The following is a 24,543-nucleotide window of genomic DNA, read 5'->3' as shown; positions in this document are numbered from 1 at the left end:
GGAGGAGGACAGGGAACTCCAACTCAGCCGATCACCTCTAGCATCTTCCTCATCTTAGCCCCAACGCTGAGGAAAAGTGGGCCAGGTGACAGACAGTCCCACACATAGAACATGTGCTCTGTAACCAGGCCTCCGTCTGTCCAAATAGTGGTGCTTTTCATGGGTCATGTTTTAATAAAGTAGGGACTGGCCCCAGAATTTGACCCTTGGAAATGGTTGCTGCTCACAAAAATAAAGAAGTCACGGGTTTCCCAAAGATGGGTAACCAAAAGCAAGAGGGCCCCAGGATGCCTGATGGTTACTAAGAGCCAAGGCTCCTCCCCCAAGATCCAAGGCCCCGCCCCTAAGAGTCAAGGCTCCTCGCTGAATCAACAGCTTGTTAAAGGAGGAACCTGCATCCTAGCAAACACTTTTAAGCACATGGACAGGTCACTTACCAGTGGACTAAAGCTGCTTCCCTTCATAGCGCTCCCTCATGAAACCAGGAGACCCTAGGAAGAAGCATGACAGAATTGGTTAGGGGATCTGATAGTTGGTTACTAGAGTAACTGTGTTCATCTCTCTTGACCCCAGGAACAGCTGCTGCAAATGTATTTCTGTGTGAGCTGAGTGCACTCTTGAGGAACAATTTTCAACTAGGTTTAGGTTCTTGTGTGTGTGTGTGTGTGTGTGTGTGTGTGTGTGTGTGTGTGTATGCATGTGTGTTTTTTGCCAGTGTGCTTGCTGTGCCTGTGTGTAGAGATAGGAGATCAATGTCTGTTGTCTTCTGTAGTCACTTTCCATGTGTGTGTGTGTGTGTGTGCGCGCGCGCGCGTGCGTGCATGCACCACACCCACACCCAAGGAGGCTTGAAGACTACATCAGATTCCCCAAAGTTAATTGTAGGCAATTGTGAACCATCTAGTGTAGGTGCTGGGAACTGAACTCTGGTTGTCTGCAAGAGCAACAAACACTATTGAGTTGGTTATGGTAACAAACCTTTGATGCCAGCCTTTGGGAAGTAGAGGCAGGCAGGAGCATCAGAAGTTCAAAGTCAGCCTCAGCTACACAGTAAATTCAAAGTAACCCTGAATTACAACGAGAACATGCTGCAAAAAAAAAAAGTGTTCTGGAAAAAATGTTGTATTACATGAGTTGTACAATAAGCATGAGTATGAATACCACAGACTCATGAAGATTCCCGCCTTCGTCTTGTCCTCGGTGGGGTCATGTTTTCATTGGGTGTTCACGCTTGTCCATTCGTTCAGACCTAGGTGGACCTGGGAAGGAAGAGTCTATGCTTTGAAATTCTCAAACTCTGAACTGCACACTAGACATGCTTTTGCTCACATCTGTCAATCAATTAAAAAGGAAGCGATGTGATAGAAACTAGATTTTTATGTACAGATTTGCCTTGGGAAATTAGATTTCAGGATGATTCATTCAATAAACTCTCAGGTCTCAAGATAAGAAAATAAATAAACAAAAACCACTTGCCATCTGGCCAGCCATCTGCTTGCCTGCCATCAGCAAGGGGACGACACCCACATCGTGCTCCTGAACCTGACACCGGGTACAGAGAGCCCTTCAAGGAGGGATTTTGTGCTCAAAAGAGGTCAGTGTTTAATATCTTCTACGAACAAACACCATGATGTGGACACCGTCCCTTGGGTCCTCTCTGGACAGCTGTGGCGGTCCTGCCCAGGCTTCTCCTGTGAAAGAGACAGATGGTGAGGTATTGCGCCCAGAGAATATTTTACCCTCAAAGATGGAGGGCTCCCTCTGGGCCTACACGTACCTGGGATGTAGTGTTGAGTACCGGCACTTAGAAGCCTGCCAATAAAGCACAAAGCTAAATGTGAAACGGAACTGAACACACCAGGTTACCTGGGATGACGACCAGAGGCATTTCTGGCCAAGTGTCCTCTGCATTCCTTTGGTGAATCCACGATAAACTCCCCTCCAGAAGTATGTGGGCCTAGGGGCCTTGGGCTGGGTGGCAGGTGTCACAGATATAATGTATGGCGTGCTCACTGCTCCACCAGCACCGAGGCCAGTACCCACCAGGTGGAAAGGGATTTTTCAACCTATGAAAATGGGTTGCCCACGCCTGTTCCGTGCCCCGTAGCCTTTCTCCATGGGCATAAAGGGAGAGCAAGTTGCTTTTCCGGAGGTGTTTCTATCCTTTGCGGGACAGACCCCCCCCCCCAAAAAAAAATACCAGGTAGAGCCACAGCCCAAGGGCATCACTGAACCAGTAGGAAGTCAGTGCTCTAAGTGTGTGGTTGAAGTTACTATCTTTCTGAAGAGGTCAGCACTGGGTTTTGATGAGTTATGACAGCAGTCACGTGAGTGTACCTAAAGCTTTGATCATAACTTGAGCAAAGAAAGAGCTAGACTGCATCCCAGCAAAGGGTAGCCCCAAGAGCGATCCCGTTTATCTCGTATTGACTCAGCTTCAGGAATCCCTTCAGGGGAGATGCATGGATGAGGTGTTCACACACTCTCTCTGGGGAGTGTCCCCTCTCTCACTCTCACAAGAGAGCCACCGAGGGTCCCTGCTCAAGCAGCCACACTCAAAGGAGGAGGCTACCAGAGGAGGTTAGCCATAAAGATGAGTCCACTGGGAAAAAGGGGTTTTCAGGGGTGCTTCACACCCACTCCAGAGGATAGTTCACAGGGTAGGGGGACTAACTTCAGTGATCAGAGACAAACAGCAGTGACTGATGGTGGTATGCTGTTCCCTAGTCCCCATCATAGCCAGCACCCACAGTCCTCAAGGCCTTGCTGATGGCCATGGAGACATTGAGGTTACTGAGAAAGGCTGCTGTGGGGGCCCAGTCTTTTCTAGAGTCATAGTGTATGTGAACTCACCGACTGGTAAGTCTTGGTGCAGACACCTGCAGCTGACTTCTAGACACTTGTCGTCAGAGGGAAATGGTGGTTGGCTTGAACTGGCTGTTTGATTATAATGCTGTCCTTTGATTTTTATAATTTTCTGGGCTTCTCTTATCTGAACTCCATCCTACAAAAGAGTGTGCTTCCTGGTTTCCCTTACTGACTATACCTGTCCCAGGAAGTGGGCATTCAGACACTAAGGATCTCTGGACCTAGCAACACACAGAGCCAAGGCGGGGAGGGTGGGGGAAATTGTGCTCCTTTGAGGTAAATGCTCCCGTGCACATGGAGAAAAGTAACAGGTGACCCAAAACCCCTCGAACTCTTCCCTCCCTCTCTTCCACGGGGAGCTCTCCAAGGTGAGTTTTGATATCGAAAAAGAAGTGCACCATGTTTGTTTCGTCACAAATAAAAGCGAAAAATAACATGGGCAACTTCTTTTCAGGTACCACGGGTGAGCTCTTGCTTGTTCCAGCAGTGTGTCTGAGTGTTAAGGGATGCTGAAGGGCAGGCAGGAGGGGTGGTGGGTGAGGGAGATACTGTCTTGGCCTGGGAGAGGTCAGGCGTAGGGTAGGGGCGTCCCAGAGCAGAGAGGAATGGCTCAGTACTTATCATCGCCATAGCAATCCAGCCCCAACCCCCTCTACCTCAGGATCCCAGGAAGTCCTGGTGCGTAGAACTTGGTCATCAAGGTTGATGATTCTAAGATGTTGGCTACCATCCTTGCCACTGTTCCTGGAGTGAACTCAGGAGAAATCAGATGGTGATGGACTCCAAGACAGAATCTCCTTCCTCAGATCCAGGGTCCTCTTCTGCAGCTGAAAAGAAGAAGAAGGAGGAGGAGAAAGAGGAGGGAGGAGGAGGGAGGAGGAGGAAGGAGGGGGGAGGAGGGGGAGGAGGGGGAGGAGGAGGAGGAGGAGGAAGAAGAGGAGGAAGGAGAAGAAGAAGAAGAAGAAGAAGAAGAAGAAGAAGAAGAAGAAGAAGAAGAAGAAGAAGAAGAAGAAGAAGAAGAAGAAAAATAAATAAAAGGACAAAGGACTAAGTGGCAAAATACAGGTGACCCCCTCCCTGGATGCCCTGTAGGTAAGCTCCTCCCACCCAGAAGTGACTTGCAACTTGGACAAACACAACAAACAGCTCACAGAGCACTGGGAAGCACCAGCACGAGAGGAAAGAGCAGATTCCAGGACAGCGCCCATCCATCATCCTGAAGCTGTCTTGAACGGGACATATGAGCCTTCCCTGAAAACAAAACACATTGATTAGCGTGTGCTGCCATCATTGGGAGGTTCAAACACTACGGCAATGGATCTGGACCACAGCCAGTAATTCCACAAAAGAAAGTGATCTGGTATCAACAGCCTACCTTAGACAGGACAGTGGGAATAGTCAGCAAGAGAACATACCATCCAAAGAATGCCAGTTACACTCACTGGCAACTCGATGAGGAGCCAGCCGTTCCTCTCACAGTAAGGAAAGGCTCAACTCAAGCTGACTTACACAGAAAAGAGGCTCCGGGCTAACATAACTCAAAGGTATAGAGACGTGTTGAGCTTCAAGGAGTGTCAGATGCAGGTCCCAGGTTGCACTCTTACCCAAATGTCCCTTGGTTCCTTGCTGCCTCTTCAATCTGTTCCCCCATGACAGGTGCCTCCCCCTCTGTGTCTACACAGCTCTGGGTACTATCTTCTTGAATTCTAGCTGGCCTTCAAACTCACATCCATTACCACATCAAGTGGCTGAAGGTAACAGTGGGATCTACTCAGGCATCTCTCACAGAAATGAAGACCCACTCCCTCTCCCGGAAGCCTCGGCGAACATCGCCCTGCTCCTTTGAAGTTGTGTTGTGGGGGAAGGGCCAACCAACCCAAACCCATTCTGGATAAGAAAGGTCAGAGGACCATTCAAGAAGGGAGATAAAGTCTCAACCCAGGCTCACTACATAGACTACCTTCCTAGACTAACACATTTTCCCTGAAGTCAGTAGTTGAACCCCCGAAGTCTTCAACGTAGAATAGGATGCTGAAAAAGAAGTGCACCGCGAATGTTTCGTCACATATAAAGCGAAAAACACGCGGGCAACTTCTCATTAAGCACCGTACGTCAGCAGCATAGAACCCTGTGGCTTGTGTACCGCTGTCGTCACTTCCTGTGCGTGAGCAGGCGATCACGCTGCAGCCCCGCTGTACCTAGGGGGCTCTCACAGCCGTGCCCGCTCCACGCAGGCAGAATCAGGATCTTGTAGACAGGCTTTGGAGTGGCCATCCTTTGCAGGGGTCTTTGGAGTCTTCTCAGACATCAGAGAACGATAATACAACAATACTGACTTTGCTTCCCAACATCCAGCTCCAGATCCAGGAGGTGTGACCCGTGACCTCTCAGTTGAGGTCACCACCCATCTGCTAAAGGGGAGGACCCCAACCTGTGTACCATGGTGGGGCCCCTGAGCCAAAGAGGTCTTCATGAAATGGGAAACAAAAAGATCTGAGTTTTTGCCAGAACCAAGTGATGTCTCCTAGTGTTCTGAGAACAGATTCTGTTGAGCCTCAGCTTACCAGAGAGGAACAGGAATGGCATATTGAGCTATAAAAGGACATGAATAAAGCTAGACTTCTTAGGTGTTCCAGGAAGATGGTGCTCCCTCTTGACATCATGGGTATAAGCTGCCTCCCCACCCTTCATTGGCTTGACCAATGAAACACGAGCAGAAGCACAATAGTCCCCTATCACAGTCTAAGAGTTCCTACTTACTTTCTGTGTCTCTGCCAGGCCTGTAAGAACCACTTGCCAGGAGCCTGGGGGGAGGTGCCACCTTCACCCCCAGGGTAGGTATTCATCCATCAGGAGGTCCTCCTAGGTATGGAAGGCATACTTAGCATTAGCAGAGCAGGACACACATGAAAATGCAATATATTCTTTCAGACAAAACACCCTGACATACCTTTTCCATCGATGGGGACTGTGGTGTCCTTCCCTAAGGAAAATGCCACATCTGGAATACATCTCCTAGGCAGGAACTTGTGCTGGGAAGCAGCCAATTGGTTTAATCCTCAGAAGAAAAGCAAAATTGAGCAGACATGGAGATGAGCAAGAACAAGGAAGCCTCTTCCATAAGTGGCAGATGTAGGCTTGATGCTGGGCTAGAGAGAGCACTCACTCACCCCGGGGGGTAATGAGCCCTGCTTGGGTTAGAGCTTCACATTCAGGAGATCCTCCAGATGGTGTTCTTCGCTGTAAAGATATGGATCATAAAATGCTCGCCACGACCATGGGAAGCTCACCACATAGCTTTCTTTAAGTACTACAGAGCCATGTTGGCATCAGGTTCACAGGTGCTGGCTTATACACAACACCCCGGGCCCAACCAAGGATTTAGTGGACCACAGCAGGTGCCTCACACACCCTATATTAGCATAGACGAGGACAGACTCTCCCGATGGATCCTGATAGGAGCAACCCTTCTCAAATCCATCTGTGGTCAGCCTGACACCCACCTACGGCAGAATGTGACATTATGGATTGAAAGGTAGGAGGAAGAGGAGTTGGCGTGAAGAGATGGCTCTGGCCACACAAGCATGAGGATCCGGGTTCAATGTCGAAAGGGCAAGCACTGTGTATGTATATACCTGTAATCTGTGAGCCTGAGAGGCAGAAACAAGCAGATCCCTGGGGTTTGCTGGCCAGCCAAAAATCAGTGCACTCCAAGTTCAACAAGAGACCATCTCAAAAAAAAAAAAAAAAAAAAAAACAGAAAGTAGTTATGGAAGACACATGACACACCTGGCCTGCACGTGCGCGCGCGCACACACACAAACACACACACACACACACACAAAAGCAGAAGAAGATCCCCTTAAAAGCTAACTCCACTTGAAGTATTTCAGATTCACAATGGCCTCAACCCTACCCATATCTTCTTCATAGCTGCCGTGTGCACCAAGGTATCATCCCACAGACGGTCTGGGTGCTGGCGGATAGTAAAACGGGTGACCTACAGCATAAATGAAGTGCACGTCACCGGTTTACCATCCTCACAGCTACCCTGAGAGCAGTAAGCACCACTGTCCCTTCAGTCACGTTGCTGGCGTGTCCTTATGGCTACTGTGAGGAAGACCTTGCTGAAAAGCCATCACACACCAAGAGTCACCTCACAGTTCAAAGCCACAGGGAGCAGCCTCAAGTCACCACAGGGACCCTGGCCCTTCTTCAAATGACTTTTCTTGTCACACAGTCCAGGGAATAGCAGTCCAGGTCCCCTTCCCTGAAGGCTTCATCAGGGACAGGGAGTGCCTACCAGGTGGGATTTGATACTAAAAAAGAGGTTTCCCGTGTATGTTTCATCATAAATAAAGAGAAGACAACACGGACAACCTCTCCTTCAAGTATCAATTAGCACTGGTCAGAAAGCAAACAAAGGCAGCTGCAAAGTGCCAGATGGCTGGTCAGGAGGATCGGCCTTAACTGTCTGGTTCAGTGGGCCCTGGAGATCAACCAAAACCCCGTTACAATTCGACAGTGAACAGAATTGCCTGAGAATATTTCCCACCAGCACAGAAGGTTTGCATTCCCATATCTCTCCAGGTTTTGGGGGGTTCACTGAAAGGGAACCAGGGCCCCCAGAAATTGTGCCTCAGGAGATGCCCCGGGAATAGCAGCTCTTAACTCAAACAAGAGCAGTACATTGTGGGTGTTCAGGAATGATCCTCAGATTCTGGGTCCAAGAGGTAGGTAGGTGGTCAGGAGTGAGCCAGCCCCTCTGGCTGCTGAGTCTGGGGGCAGTTTCCAGGGAAGTTAAGATTCTAAAAGCAGACACATTATAGAGTTAGTGGGAAGGGAAGTGAGTAAAGCAGAAAAAGCAGGCAGGAAGTGTCAGGACCCACCCTCTAGTCTAGTGGTTCTCAACCTTCCTAGTGCTGTGACCCTCTAATACAGTTACTTATGTTGGGTGACCCCTCCAACTATAAAATTATTTTTGATGCTACTTCATAGCTGTAATATTGCTACTGTTATAAGTTGTAAAGTAAATACCTCACATGCAAACTCTGTGAAAGGGTTGTTTGACTCCCCAGAGGGCTCATGATCTACAGGTTGAGAATTACTGTCCTAGCTGGAGCCCCACAGAAAGCTTTACTGCCGTCCACAGAATTGAGTGGAATTAAGGGATAAGAACAAATTTCATGTGCTAAAACCCATTGGCCAAATGTGTGTGCCAATCTCAGGTTGACTTTTCTGTTGCTAGAAAGCAGGTGCCCCCAAGTCTCTCATTACAAGGCAGTAGGGTGTGTGATATGGAGTCCCTAAAGTCATTGCCACTCCAACAGCCTGGACAACCAAGTAAGAACTGAGGAGAGAAGAATCAAAAATGAAGGGACAGAAAGTTCCAGATTTCTTCTTACCCACAGGTGCCATTATGCCCTCCCTCCTGTCCTAAAGGAACACAGAATGACGTAGTCACCAGTTGTCCAATTTGTATGAGCCCAGCAGCATGAATAGACCTGGTAACACTGGACACAAGGCACCCTCTCCAGTCTTATGCTTCCTGGGTATTCACCAGATAGAACCAACAGAGTTGAGCATCTGCTAATTAGATGATTAGATCACCGCCCATCATACTGCCATCCTATTGCTTCTGACCAAGAAAACTAGTTAGAAGTGGCAAGATCTCAGTCTTCCTCGGAACTCAGTGTCTCTACCTATTAGCATCCTTTCCTCAAAGGCCAGGGATGCATCAAGAACCGGGACCATCGCCTGGAAACAAGAAACCAGACCCAGCAACTTCAAAGTCTCTCTCAGGTGATGTCAGAACCAGCCTTCATGACCAAAGGTGTACGAAAGGCACAGATCTTGGCACCATCTGACACAGTGGGTGTCCTGTACAATAGACAGTCCTGTGCTAGGGGTTGGCTGACTGAAAACCCATCACTGTGCCTCCAAAGCACGCTGGATATGTGTAGGGATGGCTGTGTCTAACCTGTTAGAACAAAGGCAGATGCAACCTACCTGGGTGATCTGGGGTAGAGTTTTCTCAGTGGCATCCATCCTCCCCAACTTTGGAACACACATTGGTTGAGAAGTCCTCCTGAGAATGGACAAGATATTAAAGGTTAGTGGGAGAGGCAACCAGAATCTGATATATGGAATGTTTTGTCCATCACTCACTTGTTCATGTCTATTAGACTGTCCTCAGCTGAGGCTGAGGTAGGGACCAGAAGGCCTCCATAGTGTGTTCTGCTGGGAAGAGAGGTTGACCAGGTGTGTCTCAAACACAGAAAACCCTCTTCCACTTTCTCAGTCAACAATAACGACACCTTTCCCAACACGACCTTCAGACCTGGCAGGCCTGGGAGGCTTAGGAGAACAAAGGACACCATTCAAAAACGATAATCCACTCGATGGCTTTGTGGGCGAACCAGTTATTCCTGTCCCCTGGCTGGATGCTGACAGGACCATCCTTCCCTGAGACTGGGGTCTGGACCATGAAGCCTCCAAGATGGGATTTGATACTGAAAAAAAGGTTAGCTGGGTGTGTTTCATTCTCATCAAAGAAACAGAGACCCAGAAAACCTCTCTTCCGGTACCAGAAGCGAACACTGACAAGACTACCTCGGAACTTCCCCAACGTGACCTTCAGACCTGGAAGGCCTGTTGAATGCAGGGTCGCACACAGGATGTTAGTCAAAGAGCTCAAGCAAGCCATTAGTCGATATATAACTGACAGTTGTCCCTTCACACGCCCCGGTACAACAGAGTGTCCCATGGCATAATCCTGAAGTTATCTCACAACCAGAGAGCAGTGGCGCCATAGAGACTGGCCGTGGGACGTGCCACCATTTTGGGTAACCACAGAAAGGCACAGGTGCCCCCAAACCAAAGCTGACACCTCCCACAGATTTAGCATGCAAGTGTGCTAGGTGACCTGCGACCTGTGCCATATATAAATGGCACACATACACTCTGGTCAGCTGACAACATGGTACTTTTCTTGAACTTGGATGGCCCCAAATCAAGGAAGGCATCCAAGTGAAGAGACAGCATTGGAAGCTCATCTAATACCACCATATCAGGCACAGGTGTCGGCAAACACTGAGGATGCTGTCTCCGAGTCTAGCAGAGTGCAGCTGGCTTATGGTCTCTGTCCCCAAAAGTTGAGATCTCTTCCAGGAAGTTCTCCAAGGGAAGGCTAGATACTGAGGGTTAGTGGACCAGGTCACAAACGGCACAAATATAGCGTGTGCTCTCTGGTCAACCACCTCACGCACCCACACGTGTGTCACATGTTGATGCTACTTTCCTGGTCTGCAAGTCACCCCTGCCCACGAAGCTGCCAAGCCAGAGAAGTTTGCTGAGAAGAAGGTTGCCACACAAGAGTTATTGTCAGACACAAGAAAAGACAAACCCACTGGGTTGTGCTAGCACAGACTTAGTGTCCCCACCCCATAGCTGGTGTTAGCTCCAGGAAAGCTCGCAAGGCGGGATTAGATACCGCAAAGAGGTCGACCGTGTAATGTGCGCCATAAATGAAGCGAACGCGCCACGGACCACCTCTCTCCAAGTACCAAGCAGCAGCAGTAGGGAGACCGGGACACTGGCTCTTCCTCAAAGCAGATGTCACCTCCTGGAAGTCTTCCAAGGCGAGATGTGATATTGAGAAGAAGTAGACCATGTGTCCTATGTCATAAATAAAGCGTACACACCATGGTCAACCGCACCTTCAAATACCATGAGGTAATGCTGGCTGATTCCAGCTCTCTTTCGTTAATTTGGTGTTACCTCCAAGAAGCTCTCACAATGTGTGTCATAAACCACCAGCAACTGGCATGTGTGGCAACGGCCACAAACTCATGTTTAATGCCGCTATGACTTCCAGGATGCCCTGTAAGGCTGGGCTGGGTGCCAAGTGTTGGCTTTGGATCAAATGGCCAGGGTCATAGATGATGAAAATGGCTTATAGCCAAGCACTGAGTAATCTGGATAAATTCTGCTGCTTGAGCTCAGATCTCAAGTTAGTACGGCTACCAGAAAGCCCCTGGTGACAGGCTGATACTGACATGTGGTGGACCATGGTGTACATGCTGAAAGGAACGCACACACTCAACACTCTACCATCTCCCCAAGTACTGTGCTGAAGCCAGGACAGGATATCTCCCATGAAGTTGGCTCGGCCTCTGGAAAACCCTCCACGAATGACTTTGATAATGAGAAGATGTGGACCATACTACATACGACACAGAAGTAGCGCATGTTCTATGGTCAACCATCTTTTCAGGTACCATGGAGAGAGGGTGGCGTAGGAGCTGGCTTCTTTCCTCATGATTATCACTTCCAGGAACCCCTAGATGCAATGTTGAAAAGAGATCACCATGCATTGTCTGCTGCAGATGTAGAGACTATAGTAGAGAAAAGGTTTGCAAGGACACAAAGAGAAGACCCCCATAACTAGTGCTGTGCTTTAAAGACATACTGCCCACAGAAAGCCCCCAAGGCGCATTCGCTGTTATGGGAAGGTAGACCAAATATCATGCGCTGTAAGTAAAGCAAGAAGCATGGTCAACTTCTACCCCAAGGCATTTGTCCTGCTGCCTTGTCCCCCAAGGTTAATGTGACCTCTTTGGAAACCTTCAAGGCTGAAGTTAATATCGAAAAAAGTAGGCCATGTTACACACGCCGTTAATAACACACATGCAGTTTAGCTGATCCCTCTTCAGGTACCGTGAGGTCATTGCTGATGCAAAAACCAGAGCTCTGCCTCTGTGGTGGGCAGCCTCTTCAGCAAGTTCTCCAAGGCTGAGCTGGAGGTAAGGAGAAGTAAGCCAAGGAACAACTTTGATCTGTAAGTCCACATGCTGGGCTCAGTAGGTTATTCATGGAGGAGTCAGGCTGGGTCATCTTCCTCTAGAAGGCTAGACTTGAGATGGAAAAAAGATACTGTACGTGAAGCATCAGTGGAAACAGCGAACGTGTCTTCATGCATCTGGCTTGGCACTGCGTCATGCAGCCCTATCTGCGCTTCCGTGGGCATAATGTCTTGAAGGTGTCTGAAGGTAGCTTTGCCGATGATGAAAACGTGCAGCATCCTTTGATCATGAGCATTTGTGGAGCTAACTGCCACTTCTTCAAGTCCTGTGGAGGGAGCGGGCATGCCCAGGTGGGATGTAAGATACCTTCTTGGAGGTTGTCATCATCCTGAAGAAGCCTTAGAGGCTGCATTGAAGCTGAGAGGAACGCCGTGCCACATGGATTAAGAGAAAGCACACAAAAAGCAGGGATGTTTGGCCAAGCAGCCCGAAGTAGGGAGCAAGCCACAAGAGCATCTCTTCTCTCACTTCAGGCTTGTCCAGGATGGTACGGACTGGATGGCTGGGCTGGATACCAAGAAGCGGTTTACCGTCCCACATACATACTCAAAATGTATGTGGGACGGTAAACCATTTCTTCAAGTACCGCGTGACAGCAGGGACAGCTGTAAGAAGGCTCATGTCTGCCAGGTGGCCTCAGGACACCTCTTCAGGGACAGTGTTGAGAAGAAGCAGCTCATGGAGTCTACTAACCAAGAGTTGCCTAGACACCCATGGCACTGAGGTCATGAAGAGCACTGATCCCAGAAAGCATTATGGCCTCCTCCCCAAAGATGGCAAGAGTTCCCAAGGCAGAGCTCAGCAGAGGAAGAGGGAGCTTATGTCATTTCCCATCATGCAGTAAAAAAACAAAAAAACAAAAAAACACATGCCATATTGAAAACCATCTCTTCCAGTGTCATGGAGAGGCCCTGATGATGAGTCTACTGGCGTCTCCCCGAAGACAGCGTCCTCTCCAGGGGCCTCGGGGATGGATTTGATACTGAGGGTTAGTGGACCGTGTTACATACGTCACAGATAAAGCGTACGCTATACGGTCTACTATCTCTCCAAGTACCACACAGAGACGCCGAGGACAAAGGCTGAGGGTGCGTCCAGGAAGCCCTCTCTGGGCCATTGAGCTGGTGGAATCTTGAGTCTGGCTGGGCACAGAGCATGCAATCATGCGGCAGGCACACATAAACCAAGAGTCTCATCTTCATGTCAGGTCTGACACCAGCAATTCATCCCGGAAATGGGCAAGTCTTCCAAAAAGCTCATAAAGGTTGCAGACAAACGATGCTGTAGATGTTACTACTCCACAAATGCTGCTTACGTGCCCTCTGTGTGCTGAAGGAAAGGGCATTCAGGTACAAGGAGGCTTAAGGGCATGCACGGCAGGGGGCTAACGTGGAGGAGTGGTGCAAAATTAGGAAAGCCAAATGACTTATACGCAATAAAAACCAAAGATGACCTGGCTAGTTAAAGCAGGCCAAGCAAATGTATCAGGGCATTTGAAACCCTGTACCAGCTCCTTGTGAGACCCAATCATAGCCATAGGAAAAGGATGCCACCAGAAAAAGACAACAGCACATCTGTTCCAATCAAAGGCAGTTCCAGCCTTCTAAGACACTGAGAACTTTTTTTTTTAAGTATTATTTGGGTCAACTATCTCCCTAAACACAAAACCGCTATTTCATCCCCGCTTGGTACTGTCACTAAATCTCCACTGAGGCTGGACTTGAACTTGAGAGGAGGTGGACATTAGCACAAAATGACAGCTTTGCCAGGCAAAGGAAGCATTTCCTCAATGCTCAGAACAGGGTAGATGCTAACAGGTAGGTCTCCCTTGAGGGAGAATGAGCTCCAGGAAGCCTCCAGAGCTGGCTGGCTGGCTCGGAGATGTCCCACAGACATCTCATGCATTTCACAAGGAAAACCATGTCTTCCGGTCCTAGGACTGAAATTCCCAAAAGTCCCTCAGAGGGGGGCTCACTGGGGGCCCAGAAGATGGTGGTCTTGCTGTAGGTCAGACAGAAATCGGCCATAGCCACTGAAATTACACGGAGCGGTGTGAGGATGAACCGATTCTCTTCCTCGCTGTTGGTAACACCTCCGGGGTGCCCTCCGAGGACGGATTGGATACTGAGAGTTAGTGGACCATGTTACATAGGTCAGAAACATAACGCCTACGTTCCATAGTCTACCACCTCTGCAGGAACCATGGAACGGCGTTGACCCCTAGAGACCTGGGCCTTGTCCCTGAAGCTGGCGTCACTTCCAGAAAGCTTTTCTGAGGCCTGATTTGGCAGTAGGAAGCAGATGTGGTGGACAACACACCCTCCTTGAATGGTCGCACGGTGCTGAAAGAGAGGCGGTGCCTCCCTCCTGAGGTAGTGCAGCATCAGATGAGGGACACACCAACTTGGAATGGTGAACCGCTGTGCTGACTACATTCTGCCCTTTATGATCTTAGCCTCTGGCCTAACTGAAGGCCAATGGCCAGCTTGTCTGACCAAAGGAGACACCATGACAGCACAGATCACCTGGTGAAAGACCTCTAGTGGGTACCCACCAGGCCCCACCACACTGGGGTCATTCTTGCCATGTACTGCCCATGAAGGCACAAACTCAAGGCTCAGAGGACAAGTACTTCCCCAGTTCATAGTAAGAACCCTCCCCTCTGATGGTACCCTTGTCTATACAACATCCCCATAATGGGTATAAAACCATGAGACTTAAAAGTCTCCAGGGAAGGCCAAGGGAGGTTCCTGGGCTTGCCTGATGAAGCATATGAGCATCTATCAAGATTTTGGAGGCCAGGGTCTACTGGGCCACGTCCCTGAATGCTTATTCTGATGTTTTCAGAATGGTGCTCAGGGCTCCAGTTTATTTTGTGTTCCCAAATGGGTGAGATAATTCTCTCCCCCACGTGGTGCTTTGCTCAGTCCATACCTCCACACTTCCCAGAGCAGCATGGCTTATATCACTCTCAAGTCCAACAATTGGCTGCTTCTTCCAGAGCTCTCTGCATTATCCCATCAAGTGACTGCCTAGCCCATCCCAGCTCACCTTACTCCCATACACCTATGCCTCTTCTCTAATCCAAGGACTTCCCATAGATTCTGTCTTGACCATAAAACATTTATAGGGCACACAGTCAGAGCAACGAGTCACCATGCTATGCCTTCCAGGAGAAACCAACTTTAGCACAGCAAAACCCACATGAACATGAAATCTACAGAACATGAGATTCAAGAGGCTGAAGAGGTCCAAAGGAACAAAGTGTAGTTGCAATATCTGGGAAATTTCTCCCAAGTTTTGAGCAGAGGAGGAAGAATGAAAGGATTCAGAAGGTGAGGGCAGATGAGAGTAAGCAGTGGCCTGAGAGAGGAGGGGAGAGGAGAAGAGAGGAGAGGAGAGGAGAGGAGAGGAGAGGAGAGGAGAGGAGAGGAGAGGAGAGGAGAGGAGAGGAGAGGAGAGTCAGAGTCTGGGCAGAGCATGGGGATCGTGGAGCCCAGCATGACAGTGGAGAACATTTCTGTGATGAGGATGAAGCAGTTGGAGCCTGAAGTCATCCTGGCGGAGCACAGGCCAAGCAAGGCTTTGTTACAATGGTGAAAGACCTTGGACTTCACTTTGAGACCAAAGGGAAGAGATTACCACTTGATAAAGGTCACAGTGAGTTGCATTTTCATAGCAAGCACAGGTGCAGAGAGCAAGAGCTCAAGAAGGAAAATTAAAACCCAGGTAGCAAAGAGGTCACAGAGATGAAGCCGAGAGGCCAGGCTTGAGATCCCATGAGGAAAAGCCAGAGAGAGCTTGGTGGTACCCCAATGTAGGTATGGGATGGCAGGCAGTAATTAAGTGTTCAAGGACACACACACACACACACACACACACGGTGGGGGGAGGGAGGGGAGGGAAGGAAGGAGGGAGAGGGAAGGGGCGAGGGAAAGGGAGATATGTTTGGCATAGGGCTGGTGGAGGGTCATCATGTTGAGGAGGACACTTGGTAGCCAGCAGAGTCAGGTTGAGATTGACTTCACAGTGAGTGGAGACTGAAGCACAGGTGAGCATTCAGAAAAGAGTTACAGGGCTGCTCCCATGCAGAGGGGTCAATTTAATGGGAATGGTGGCAAGGAGCCAAATGTGTAAGTTCTGCAAAGCTGCCAAGAGGGAAGGGTGCTAGAACAGGTTGTCGAAATATCTCAGTGTGAAGGCACTCACTAGAACACTGTAAGACGTGAAGGGTGGTTGACTCCAGAATAGAGAAGAGGACGATCCTAGAAGAGATAGAGGGGTGGGGTGCAAGCTCAGAGCCCCATACCATTGGGTTGGGGGGAGGCACAAAGTACCACAAGGACCAAGGGAACAATGGGATGGGGCTGAGGTGGAAAGTCCCTGTTCAGAAAGCATTAGAGGACATGTCACTGGCGTCTCTTCCCCTTACTTTAGGGACTTCTCTAGGGACAGAAAGGACATCTATGGTCCTCAGATCTGCAACCCTATGCTAAGCACAGGGCACACATGTCACAGTGTGAGATAAAAGGAAGAGCCAAATGATGAAGCCAGACTCTTCAGAGTGTCCTTGTCCTCCCAGACAGACTGTCATTTGCTTTCAGAGTACCTGGAGAGCTGAGCAAACTACCTTTCTGCTAACAGCCCTATACCCTGTGTCCAGCTTGGTCCTGAACATTTCCATCCAGTCTGGCTTGTCTCATCTCCCCAGCTCAGTCTCTCATTTGCTTCTCTACTTCTGGTCTCCTAGTGAGTCTTCTGTTCCCCCAGGTACTCCCCTCCCTTAAGAATCCACACTCACATATGGTCTCTGGCTTGTCAGATTCTCAATCTCTTTGGATTTTCAACAAGCGAGCACACATGTCTAGCTTAAGCCAAATTGACTGGCTCAGTGCTCCTCTCTTTCGACATACAGTGCAGATGAGTGAGAAGTGGGAGAGATGGAGACATTCCCCATAGGACAAGAAGTCAGGAAGCTTGCAATGGCAGCACAGGGTCTAGGAACAGGAAGGAGGCCCAGCCCCTGCAATAGGGCCAAGTCTCAGAGGGCAGAGGGCCATTCACACCTCCCCAAAAGCAGATCACATGGGTGAAGAAAGGAAAGTAGAGAAGCAGGGAGAGACCCCATAGGAGCATATCACTGAGAGATATGATGGCAGGGGGTGGCATTGGATTACTATTCATTGCACACAGGGACCAGTCAGACTGACTACATGTTAAAACTAGGGACAAGTATGGTTTTGAAGGTAACTATAGGCCCACGTAGATGCTGGAAGTTGGCTGAGTGCTTTCCAAATCAGCAGAGCAAAAGAAAATAAAAATGTAGTTCTGGCGGTATAACAAAAGAGAGCAAAGAGAAAGCGGACAAAGAGAATGAAGCATTTTTTTTTTTTAAAGCTCAAACATGACAATCAAGGAAAAAAATGTAAATGGGTTAGACACCCTCAAAGAGAAAAGATTTTCAATTTGGGTCAGAAGCCTCAAATCCAAACTATACGTTGTCAATTTAAGACAGATTATAAATAAACTTTAAAAATTGCAAAGCCGAAGAGATGGCCCAGAAAAATAGGAAAGGCCTCAATTTTCCTGCATTCAGCTCTGAGGCAGCCCACACAGCATGCATCTCAAACACCAGGCAATTTAGACAGCAGTTGACAGCCAGAAGCCACTTTCTTCCAACGACGCGCTGGCTTGCCATACATAGCAATGGGTTCAATTCGTTTGTGCAGTTAATAAAATACTTAATCACAGAGGTTTTCCAGAAGGGTTGATGGATTGACTCCCATTACATGGAGAAGAGTTCCCAGCACCTAGCCCTCAGGGACATGCCCACCTCCAACCAAAACAGGGTAGATTTAACTCCGTCGCTTTTAGTTATTAGGCTGTTGGAGTAACATTTGGTCCAAATAAAGAGGCTAGCAGCTCTCATAAACTCTTAATCATATTTTGCTTTTTGTTTTAATAAGTGGGAACAGAAAGATAAAATGGCTGACAGCTGCTGAGAATACCAATCTTGTGATGTGTATGAAGTAGATGAGTATAAAAGTTACTGGGTGGATTCAAAGGCAGTCTTTGACTTTAATTTGGGACAGTCAACTGTGTGTTTTAGGAGCAAAAGGAGGAAGCATCATGGGACACCAGAGAGTGTGTTTGTGGGTTTGGGGACAGGAAGTCACCAATTCAAATAACATGTAGGCTTCATCTGATGCTTCCAGAAGAAGCAATTATAGAAAAAAGGTCACCTGACATGGCAATAAAACAGCCAAGCAAAATGTGCTCCTGCAATACCATGTCAGGTCAGGACATGGCAAGGAGAACACCTGTTAAAGACGGAGGGGCAATCCGTGAGGGGAACACAGCATTTGCGAACATCACGCAAGGAAACATAGGACATCAAAACACGGAGAACAAAATAATAGAAACATAGTGTTCATAGCTTCTCATTTCTACAAAAACATCAAATAGGCAAGAACAAGAACAAGAACAAAAAGACCAAATGGTAAACAGATCCCGCATCTAAAGTCAACATCATATTTAACAGAAACTGAGAAACAGAGATTGCTCATTTCAACAGCACTGGGTTTCCCCCATGCAAGTTCTACACCATATAGAAGAAAAATATTACAAACTCCTAGAATAAGATTAAAACTCTGGTTATTTATAAACTTCAAACATATTCTACGAACATCCAAAAGGAACAAATGAAAACTAATAAGATTCGATTTCTTTACATCAAAACTCGTGCCCTATAAAGAAATAGACATCTCACTTTAACGGCCCGTGAAACATTTACAAAACTGATTATATTATACTTTAGAAAGGCATCAACGAATTTCCCCCGAGAATAGAATTTGTGTGCACATTCTCTAGCCACAGTAAAATATAATCCTGTTTGAACAGAGGGCATCGAGGACACACACAACCCAAATAAAGCAGAAGTTAGATTGAAAGTGAGTGCTAATTTTCACATTTCATTGAGATAACCATTTAAGAACAACAACGATGACAACAACAACAGTAGAAATCATAATTACAAATGCTCAAAATCGCCGAGAAAACTACATATCGAATCATAGAATGCAAAGTCAGAGTTGCAGTAAGAGGCAAATTCACACCGTGACATATTCCAATCATTAAAGAAGAACGACAGTTGGCGATACACAGATAGACTGGGCACACGTGAGGGAGGCAGAAGGAAGGAACCGTAAGGATAAAGGCAGGTAACAGTGAACGTGCACACACAAAATGCTGAGTTAAGAAATAATTCTAAGAACAGAGTTTTCGAAGGGGAAAAAAAAAGCACAGACTTTTCTTTAGATCATGTATTAAAGAGATAAAGTATGCATATATAAAATGAAAAGAAGATGTAGTCACAGAAACATAAAACTTCATTACAAAGTAACATTAAGTGTAAGTCTATACCAATAGCATTTTAAATCTCAAACGGTGTTATCTCCAAGGATTAGTTATACCAAAAGGGAAATATTGGGAGGTGACTGTGTTGGACACAGGATGATATACTTTATCTCTTCATCTTCCCAGTGGCCCTTCATAGGTTCTCATTTTAACCGTTCGGCAAATGAGGAAACTAAGCATAGAAAAGAGACAGTATTTGCAAGAGTCCCATGAGAAAGGATTTAAGCTCAATATATCTAAAGATTTAACTACTGCGATATATTAGAAAAAGAGGCAGGACTTTCAAAGATACAGAAAATTAAAAGATTCCAGTAAATACAAAAGACATAGAAGCATTGTGAAAGATTTCCCAGGAGGTAAATGTTAGCAAATTCAAGTTTTCATGGGACTTTCCATTCAAATTCTATATATATATATGTATATATGGTACAGAATACAGAAAAAGATGAAGTAACACCTAATTCATTTTACAAAGCCAACATAATGTTGACACTGAAAGCTGACAACAAACACATTTGAAAAGTCCTGAGTTAAACACTTAGAAAGCAAGTCTTATTAAAAGGACAACAACATGCCACAATCAAATAGAATTTGACCCCAAACCACTTCAAAGTTATGAAACAGTATTAGCATTCATTGTACTGACAGAGAGAAACAACACAAGACATCTCTCGGACATCAAAGAAAGCATTTCACAAAATTCAAAATCCATTCCTGGGTCATACGTACTAGAAGTCCTACAATCTTATTAAAAAATAAAGTCTAGTCAGAAAAATAATCTGTAGTTGCGCCTGACAGTGAGAAGGCAACTGTTACTAACAGTGTTTTAGAGTTTGTAGCCAATACAATAAGTTAAGAAAAAGCAATCAGCAAGACAACATGAAAGAGATAAAAGTTAGAGATACGAGCGACTATATGTAGAGATTCTAAATTATTCAATGAAAAGCTTGAAGCACAAATTCAACGAGACAGATTGACACTAGAAATATATAAAAGCTCCCCACACACCACTGACATGGAGTTCAAAAATATGAAAAATGGTGGGGGCCAGATTCACAACAGAGGTAACACTTGATTCTTGGGAATAATCTTAGTGACAAATTGAATATGCCAAATCGGACAATTTATATTCGAATTTACAGCTTCAAAATAGCATGTAAGAAGATTAAGTTTTGTTGCTGGTCTTGATTATTTGGTTGGGTTTTTTTTTTTTTTTTTGAGACAGTGTTTCCCTATGTAGCCAGTCTGGCCTTGAGCTCATAATCCTTCTGCCTCCGCTTCCCAAATGCTGGGATTACAGGTGTGCACCACCATGCCTGGCTTTGACTGACCACTTTATAAACGTCCACAGAAAATCTAAAGTGTTTGAAAATTCACAGTGTCACTAAAATCCACCCGAAAGAGCAAGCAGAGCAGACAGAAAGGAAAAAATATTAAAGGAAAAAAATGAAGGAAGGCTATTATCACTGAACAATGATTCAATGTAACATGGTGCATGAAAACAAAGTACACCTGGTCTAAAAATTTAGTAAGACAACAGGACAGAGGAAAGTCAATACAGGAATCAAAACAGTAGAGGTCTATGTGGGGGGCTGGAGATATGACTCAGAACTTAGAGCACTAGCTGGTCTTGCAGAAGATCTAGGTTTGGTTACCACATGGTGGTTCACAGGTACCTCTAACTCTAGTTTCAGGGGGACCCATACCTTCCTCAGTCAACATCAGCATTGAACATGCATACTACACAGACCCAAGCATCCAAAACACTCACACATGTTTTAAAAAAATGATATGCAATGTAATAAAGGTAGAAATTAGATAGTTTATAATGAATTAATGGGTTAAATATTGCAATATGAGATATAAAATTATAGAAGTCTAGAAAAAAATAACTATGTGAGCTTTTTGGGTGGGAGATACATTTTTATCCAAACATAAATGCAAATCATGAAACTATAAGAAAAACGTGAATGATATATTTCTGTAACCTAATAATATTTCATTTTAAGTGTTATTTTAATATTTATGTGTGTGTGTGTGTGTGTGTGTGTGTGTGTGTGTGTGTGTGTGTGTGTAGGTATGAGGGGGGGAAGAGGTGTTTGGGTGCACACATGTGCATACACACATGCATACATGAAGATACAATGAAAGCCATTAAAGACCAACATATCTCTTGTAGCCTGAGATAAAAGTGGTTGTAAGCCACCCAACATGGGTGCTGGGAACCAAACCCTGGTCCAAGCTCTTCACTGTTAATCCATTTCCCTGGCACCATAATTTTTGAATAAAAGCCTCCATAAGAAAAAAATTAAATGTAAAGTATAAAAAGAGAAAGAAAGGAAGGAAGGAAGGGACGGAGGGAAAGAATACTGTGAGCATAGGACCACAAACTAAGAAAATTGGAGGAAGACTTAGCAACACTATATAATCAGTCAAAGTGATCTCTATACAACTGAGATGCTGAGGGGAGGAAAGAGAGTGAGAAATTAGCTTAAAGGGTAGAAAGAGAAAGTTTTGAATCAAAAGAAAGAAAATGGATGAGCATATACCCAAATCAGCATAGAAGCAATGAAATTCTCATACAGTGAGAAAAAAACAGGAAAATCCTACACATTCCCACAAGACTGAAGGACAAGGCTTATGGCTTTTCACAGTAGGCCTGGAAGCTAGAAGACAAGGCATGTATGTATCCCTGATGTTATTGGTAGGGTATTGTTCACCTTCATCTCTCTCTAATTTTCTTACCCTGAGAGTTTCTAACCTGTTTTCTTTGCCATCTTTCTTTCTTTCTTTCTTTCTTTCTTTCTTTCTTTCTTTCTTTCTTTCTTTCTTTTTAATTTTCAAGTCCATCTATCTTTAAAAATCTGAGGGAAAAACTGTAACTCAGAATTTTATACCTAGCTGATTTATCAATGTCAGTGTGGACATTTTCCTATACAAATGTGAAAGGTCCCCCAAATTTTACTTTCTATCAATGTTTTTCTTCAAATTTTAACAATAGGAAATCCCCAACCCCAGTGAATATCATAGCATCTATAAGAATAATCAACCCATGGGGGGAGGGAGACCAAAGGAACCTATCCTCAGGAAGAGATGGGAAGATCAGGATGGCAGCAGCCTAAACATGAGTTAGTCCATGAGAAGATTAGAAGCTGGCTCCAGAAGGATATTTCTTAAATACCTCATGTCTTTTTATATATGGGAAGGCTGTGAGTTAACCTGAGCTACATAAAACAAAACAAAACTGAACACACACACACACACACACACACACACACACACACACACACACACACACACTAGAAGAAAAAAATACTAGGGAGAAGAAAAATATTCAGGTCCATGTTGTTATTCTTTGTAAGAATGCTCATATTCAGTGAGGGGTGTAACCTCTTAGGTATTGATCAAGCCAGCATTTCAAAATAATCTATTGGGAAGATAATATAGGGGTGTGTGTGCGGGGTGAAGACAGGGGCATATGTAAAAGAGAGCTAAATGCTTGTCTTCAACAATAGAGCAATCAAAATGATGCCTAAGCTTAAAAAAAAAATCACACACACACAAAGAAAGAAAATCTAGGAGCAGAAAAACAAGAATGTTACTTAGCGTTAGGATCTAAATGTCAAGAGAATCAGTTAAGGCAGTTACAGGTAACGCATAATATTCGGGTGGAGCTGGGAGGGTGGGAGGGCTGATGCTTCCCTGACAATCTTGTAGAAGGATCTGGCTCTTAAAATGATGTGTATGTATGAGTTTGACAAAAAAGAAAAAAAAAACAACAAAAACTAAAGGAATAATGAAAAGCGCAAGGAGTGTGAGCTGGCAATTGAGATACCAACACCCCACAAAGGGGTGGGAAGCGCTCTGTGCCACCTCGGTAAAAGCAGTGGGGATGGAAATGGTGAAATGTCATGTTTTGACAAATTGGCAAAGGTTAAAAACTCTGATAATTCCCAGAGCAGCAGGCACTTTCTCAAACTGATTCTGCAAATGTAATAGGCGCAAAGTTTGCAGAGGGTAATTTGGCCTCGTGCTCGTGGCTCCTGACAGAGCCACTCGCTGTGAAAAGAACAGCAAGACACTAGACCAAGCTACAGAGGGGAGCATGCAGAGAAGGCCCCTAAAAACAATGCCACCCAGCTTTCACACCTGTCTGCAGATGGACTGCACAGGCCAATTGTTAATTATAGACACTGGCTAGACTCTTTTGTGACCATTAGAAAAAAACAACAATGATTAATTACTGAATGGCAAGGGCCAGAGTTTAGGATACACAGGCAGATGAGAAAAAAAATAGCAATGATAAGTTCAGTTAAACACACGTGCACACACACACACACACACACACGCACAAACGCAAGTGTACACAGAAGTACACTTTATAGGAATAAACGAGAAACCAAACATTACTAGCCAAACATCGGCAGTGGCCATCTTTGAGTGGTGTGACTATAAAAATTCAGCCCAACCCCCAATACCTCCCCTGCTTTCCCGTTGAACAGTAACTTTTTCTATCAATGAGAAAGCATTATTTTTTTTAAGTATCACAGGACATATATGACCTTTGAGCTTGGTATCTTTTGGAGGACAGCCCCACTTGGCTTTTGCTTTTGTGTTTCCCCATGGCCATCTCTAGTCCGGAAAAATGCAACAGGCTATCTAGCGACTCCCAATTCTCCTGCCTCAGTCTCTCAAGAGATGGAGATCACAGGTGCATACCATGACACCTGGCTTGTTTGCATCATTATTTATTTATTTATTTATTTATTTATTTACAAGTACCACAGAAGTAGGGGTCAGAGGTTAGCCAAAGCTGCAACTCAGGCAGTCAGGAAGGATCCTGGATATCGTCATCGATCAGAGATGTGGAAATGGGAGACTTGTCTGGCAATTCCTGCCTTCCACTCATAGAAGCCACTGCCAGAAGTAGCTAATGCTACTCTCCAGAAGCCAGTGTACCTGGCCTCCCCGCAGGCTGCACAAACACTCCAGCTCATCTTTCAGTGCTTACAATCTAAGCATCCACCTGACTATGTCTCTGGTCTTGCCCCAGACACACAGCATAGAGAGCAACTGAAAAAAAAAAAAAAAAAGCGGAACTTACCCAGTAAGACTGGCACTGTACCGCGGCCATTTTTCTTCATTGGAAGCTGGATCAGGTTACCAAGTCTCTAAAGGTTCTGTGTTCAAGGGACCTTCCAAGATAAAGTGGGCAAGTCACGAAACAAAACCCAGCAGTGCACGTTCCCAAACCTGTCTATGCAGCAGAACCCTGTATATTCTGAAAGAAGGGACGTTAAGAATGGGGAGCTGGGTCAGGCCCTATCCTCCAGCTGGTCCATAGCAGTGTAAAAGATGGCCCCAAGGCTAACTCAGGAAGAGGTGACAGGAGCAC

General features: G+C 46.0%; 1 long non-coding RNA gene and 15 other non-coding genes across 17 annotated transcripts in view; 2 read left to right on the top strand and 14 right to left on the bottom strand.

Annotated features, from left to right (window-relative positions):
* The window catches only part of LOC102555254 (uncharacterized), a 209,357-nt gene that overhangs the window by 1,596 nt on the left and 183,218 nt on the right, over positions 1-24,543 (bottom strand). For both annotated transcript variants that reach the window (XR_010052362.1, XR_010052363.1), the window contains 2 exons: positions 4,020-24,343; positions 438-3,695 (listed from right to left, as the gene is read on the bottom strand). This is a non-coding gene — a long non-coding RNA (uncharacterized LOC102555254). The remainder of the gene's footprint in view (positions 1-437; positions 3,696-4,019; positions 24,344-24,543) is intronic.
* On the bottom strand, positions 1,952-2,043 carry Mir667 (microRNA 667). Its single transcript, NR_032764.1, has one exon. It is a non-coding gene; the product is annotated as a microRNA 667 (primary transcript).
* On the bottom strand, positions 3,246-3,325 carry Mir495 (microRNA 495). The gene has a single exon (NR_032283.1). It is a non-coding gene; the product is annotated as a microRNA 495 (primary transcript).
* On the bottom strand, positions 4,896-4,975 carry Mir543 (microRNA 543). The gene has a single exon (NR_032119.1). It is a non-coding gene; the product is annotated as a microRNA 543 (primary transcript).
* Mir666 (microRNA 666) lies at positions 5,014-5,112 on the bottom strand. Its single transcript, NR_032767.1, has one exon. It is a non-coding gene; the product is annotated as a microRNA 666 (primary transcript).
* On the bottom strand, positions 6,818-6,937 carry Mir1193 (microRNA 1193). The gene has a single exon (NR_037365.1). It is a non-coding gene; the product is annotated as a microRNA 1193 (primary transcript).
* Positions 7,183-7,265, bottom strand: Mir494 (microRNA 494). Its single transcript, NR_032125.1, has one exon. It is a non-coding gene; the product is annotated as a microRNA 494 (primary transcript).
* On the bottom strand, positions 9,371-9,467 carry Mir329 (microRNA 329). The gene has a single exon (NR_031776.1). It is a non-coding gene; the product is annotated as a microRNA 329 (primary transcript).
* On the bottom strand, positions 10,060-10,137 carry Mir758 (microRNA 758). The gene has a single exon (NR_032294.1). It is a non-coding gene; the product is annotated as a microRNA 758 (primary transcript).
* Positions 10,351-10,436, bottom strand: Mir323 (microRNA 323). Its single transcript, NR_031769.1, has one exon. It is a non-coding gene; the product is annotated as a microRNA 323 (primary transcript).
* Positions 11,050-11,162, top strand: Mir3579 (microRNA 3579). Its single transcript, NR_037372.1, has one exon. It is a non-coding gene; the product is annotated as a microRNA 3579 (primary transcript).
* Positions 11,069-11,145, bottom strand: Mir380 (microRNA 380). Its single transcript, NR_032272.1, has one exon. It is a non-coding gene; the product is annotated as a microRNA 380 (primary transcript).
* Positions 12,223-12,340, top strand: Mir299b (microRNA 299b). The gene has a single exon (NR_037345.1). It is a non-coding gene; the product is annotated as a microRNA 299b (primary transcript).
* On the bottom strand, positions 12,249-12,311 carry Mir299 (microRNA 299). Its single transcript, NR_031943.1, has one exon. It is a non-coding gene; the product is annotated as a microRNA 299 (primary transcript).
* Positions 12,711-12,786, bottom strand: Mir411 (microRNA 411). Its single transcript, NR_032275.1, has one exon. It is a non-coding gene; the product is annotated as a microRNA 411 (primary transcript).
* Mir379 (microRNA 379) lies at positions 13,851-13,935 on the bottom strand. Its single transcript, NR_032124.1, has one exon. It is a non-coding gene; the product is annotated as a microRNA 379 (primary transcript).

Source organism: Rattus norvegicus, chromosome 6 (genome assembly GCF_036323735.1).
Source record: "Rattus norvegicus strain BN/NHsdMcwi chromosome 6, GRCr8, whole genome shotgun sequence".
In the NCBI taxonomy this organism is placed as follows: Eukaryota; Metazoa; Chordata; class Mammalia; order Rodentia; family Muridae; genus Rattus; species Rattus norvegicus.
This window is presented reverse-complemented; position numbering and strand designations above follow the sequence as displayed.